Here is a 4559-nt window from a genome sequence, read left to right as displayed (position 1 = left end):
GCACATCCCAAGAGGTCATTTGTAACCATACAAAGATTTCAACTTGCATACCAATTTTTCTTTATCTTTTACAATGTCATGCTTAGGCAATGACATACCTTTCTTGCTCCAAGTTACCATGAAGGAAAGTTAGCTTCACATCAATCTTCTCAACTTCAAAATCATAAGTTTTAACATGTGACAATAAGGATGTGATTGACATTAACTTTACGACAAGAGAAAATATTTCACCATAATCAATTCCCTCCACTTGTAACCCTTTCCAATCAGCCTTTTTTTATGCTTCTCAATACAACCATTTGGATCAAAGTTCTTGTTTTACACTCATCTATAATCAATCGATTCATGTCCATCATGCAAAGGTACTCAATTCAAGGTCTTATTTATTTAGTGCAACCATCTCTTCTTCCATATGTTTTATCCAAGAATATGCATCACTCATACCCATAGCTTCTATTATAGTCCTTGGCTCATCTGTATTAGGAATCAAAACAAAACCATAATAAGTTTCCAACAACAAATATCTAAACCTTTCATGTTGTCCCCAACTATGTGTAGACCTCCTCAAATATTGAGGTTGAGATTCTTCTTCTTTAAAAAATTTAGAACTGCTAGAGCTTACCTCATCATGAGCTCTATCATGGGCTTCCCAATTCAACTTTCTTAGTGCCAAAAGGAAGTTGGACCACATCTTCTTTCTTCAATTTCACCATAGGATACAAAGGTATTGGAAAAAAATTGTCACTCAAAAGATAATGCTTCTATTGAAGAGAACTCTCTCAATTACCAAATCCTCCACAAGCTTGGACTCTTTCACATCAATGCCTTGCTCTCTGACTTGGACCTCTTTCCCCTTGCACATGAGCATATGCCTTGCAACCAAATACATGAATATGTTTCATTGAGGGCTTCTTTCTCAACCACATCCTCATAAGTGTCTGCTCAACAAGTGTCCAATTAGCAAGTAGTGGCAACAACTTGAGCCCAAAAAAATTATTCAAAACTAGCTCCACTCAACATGCTCCTAACCCTCTGCATCAACTTTCAATTCATCATCTATGCAACTTTATTTGGTTGAGGGGTGTATAGAGTTGTTTTATACCTCTCAATCTCATGTTCTCTACAAACCCTATCAAAAAACTACATAACGAAACTCCATTATCGATCCTCAAAAGATCTTTTTATCACTCTGATTTTCAAGAAAAGCCTTGAACTCTTTGAATTAACTAAAGACTTTAAGTTTGCTTATGAGAAAATAAACCCTCGTTATTCTATGGTAATTATGAATAAATGATACAAAACTAAACTAATCTTGATCAGAAAGGAACATTCATGGGACCATTTACATCAGTGAACAGTAATCTAACACTTCAAAACACTTGTGATAATGTTCATTAAAAAATGAGCTCAAGATTAAAATCAGCTAGACCTTAAAGGATGCTTCTATGGTTCAAAACTCTAAGACCCTTCTCAACAATATGGTAAAGTTTCTATTATCATAACATTGTCTTCTCAATTGGAAGGTGCATCTCCAAAGCTTGCACACCCTTAGGTACTCATAAAGACTGACCATCAGAAAGTAGATTCAACACTCCTCTTTGCTTTCAATTCCAATGGTGAGTGTGATGACTCTAAAACACTTATTTTAATGCATTGTATCACGGATGCATTTTGCAGAGATAAATTGTCTATCATAACACCCCCATCAAGCATCATAGCTCCTCTCATCGTCTTTCTTGCTCCATTCAAGAAGGCAAACTATACAACCACATTATTTAATTGGCTTACAGAGAGCAAGTTCCATACCAAACCAAGGATATGCAAAAACATTATTTGTCCGCTTTACCATTTAAAAATCTCATCTTGACTCTTCCATGACCAACTATCTTCAAGTGAGAGCCATCATCCAAGTAGGCCTTCCCACCATCATATTCTTATTTGAGAACCAACCCCAATGTATGTCATGTCGAAAGATGCATTGGAGTCCATCAACCACACATTTTGCAAAGCTTGAGTTACCAATGCAATGATAAAAGCTTCAACCTTATATTTAGAGAATTCAAATTAGAAACATTTTTTAATTTTCTTCTTTTTTACACTTGCAAAAATGACACAATTCCAAAACTTTGCCTTGGACTTGCCAATAGACTTAGATTTCCCACAAGATTTGGAAATAGACTTTTCTTGTTTTGTATCCTTCTTATCTTTCTCTTTTGGTCTACCACAAATAACAAGGGCCTCAACCATTGTAGAATAATTTTTGCATCTCTTTATAAAATAATATTGCAACCACTTCATTAATCTTGAAGATGGTAGTGGTACTCACAACTGCCATGACAATGTGACTTCATGAGTCCAACAATGAACACACCAGTCATGTAATAATCATCCATTTTTACACCATGGAGTTCATTTGGGCAAAGTTGCAAATACACATATTAAACGTATTTAAATAATCCACGACAATTCTTCCTTCCATCCTCCAAATAAATTTTATTTTGAAAGTACAAGTTATTTACTAGAGGTTTAGCTTGAAGTTCATAACAAAGTTTTCGTGCAATCTTCCCTTCATAAATGTTTGGGAGGACAAAATCAACCAAACATAATCTTCTCAAATGTGTGGCCTTCCAATCCATCTAATCCCAATCTTTATGTTTGATGCCCAATGACATCTTTCTAAATACAACAGCTTATTGATCCTTATAAACCAAAATGTCTTCCATCCTGAGTTTACATAGCTCATAGTTGCCGTCATTATTTTTCTCTCTCTATTCTTCTAATTGTCTAACCATCTCCTTTTTGCAAAGTCACAAAATGCTCTACAACAAACTCCCACTCAAAAGATCAAAATAAATAAAATTTCTACCCAACAATGGGACCAAAACTTCTTGCACCAGTCTATTGAGGAAATGTTGTGCAAACTTTTCCAAGCTTCTAACAATCATTGTGAAGAAGATGCACACTATAGGAAATATTATGGTAAAATTACATAGATAAATGCTTGCAACAAAAAGTGTAAATGGAAAAAACCCCTCCATGAGAAAAGTTCAAAGACTCCAAAAGCTTGCTCAATGTATTATAATAAGCAATATCACGCATATAGTTGCAGAGCAATTTTCTTCCAAGAGTACCTAGTGTTGAATTTGGAATCATTCCGGCAACATAATAGTTTTAAATAATCTCATCATACAACTCCAATTCTAAAATCTATATTTATAGAGTTTACAAATGCAAAATTGTAATGTCCCCTTCCTAATGATGCTTAACAAAGGTGAAGCATGTAGCCTTTTTATTGCCTGCAGCCAGGAATTTAAATAAACGATAAGGGAATGACTGAGTAATTTAATAATAGCCAAAAAGCTGAAGTTATCTGCAGTCCTCTAGCCATCCCAGGGACTACTAGTTGTTTCCAGGACCAAGAGGCAAAAAATAAGATAATTTTATAAAATATTTGCAATTGTTTTAAGTCTTGTTGGGGGGCCACACCTCAAGGAAACCCTCAGTATTAAAATAGGTTATTACTAATATCAAATCTTAAGTATATGATTAAAAATATCAAATTGAGGATTATTTGCAAGTTGTGTATAGATTGGCCCAAGAGAACAAAGTTGTGCTCAAGTGAATAATCGTTTGCACTTGCTGCTAATAGAATGGAAATAGAGTTATTTGTGAATTCTGAAAGTCTTCGGTTAAAATCTGCAGATTGAGAGTAAATCTGAACAGTATTTAGTATTCTCAGACCAAATCTTAGGGCCAGCAACATACTATACTTGATTTCATTTTGACTTTGAAGTTTGAAACCTATAATATAATATGATGCAGTGATGCAGTGATAATCTAATCTTGATATATGAAATGATACTTTTTAGTCTTCGACTTCTCATTTTGTTGAAACTTGCAGCGTCAATTCATTCAATGCTATTTTCTATGATAATCGGATGAATGATAATCAGTTTCAGATTAATAAATGTTGTTGCTATTATTAATGCTACAATGTTATATAGTTCATGAATACATTTGAAAGTTCAGATTTCCATATATGCAGATAGATAGATAGATAGATTGATAGATTGATAGATAGATAGATAGATACCATCCCCAATTCAGTTAAAAAAAAAAACATCCCGGAAACTAGATACCACGTCCCCTTGTCCTGGAAACATGGGGTAACATATGATATCTGCAAATATTTTATTACTCATTATGATCTAATGTGGGGGGCTACTTTGAGTTGCGAATGTATTTAATTTATAACTACACGAAATCTTCATGATGATCATCAATAAGAGATTTTGGATTCAATTGTGTTGAAATTTTCTGTATCAACATTTCGAATCACAATCTGTAGTTTCCTTATGCTCTCTTGCTCATCCTGATGATGAATCACAAAGTGTGATTCAAAACGTTGATGCAAAAAAATTTAACATAATCAAATTGAAACCAAAAACTCTTATTGATGATTTCCATGAATTGTGGAAATCTATTCTCTTTGATTTTCATCGGAGGTAATATTAAATGGAAACTGTCTAAAATTGTGATCTTCATGAGGTGATCATAGC

Source organism: Cupressus sempervirens, chromosome 7 (assembly GCF_028749045.1).
Source record: "Cupressus sempervirens isolate cs-2001-9-10 chromosome 7, ASM2874904v1, whole genome shotgun sequence".
NCBI lineage: Eukaryota > Viridiplantae > Streptophyta > Pinopsida > Cupressales > Cupressaceae > Cupressus > Cupressus sempervirens.
Note: the sequence above shows the minus strand (reverse complement) of the source record.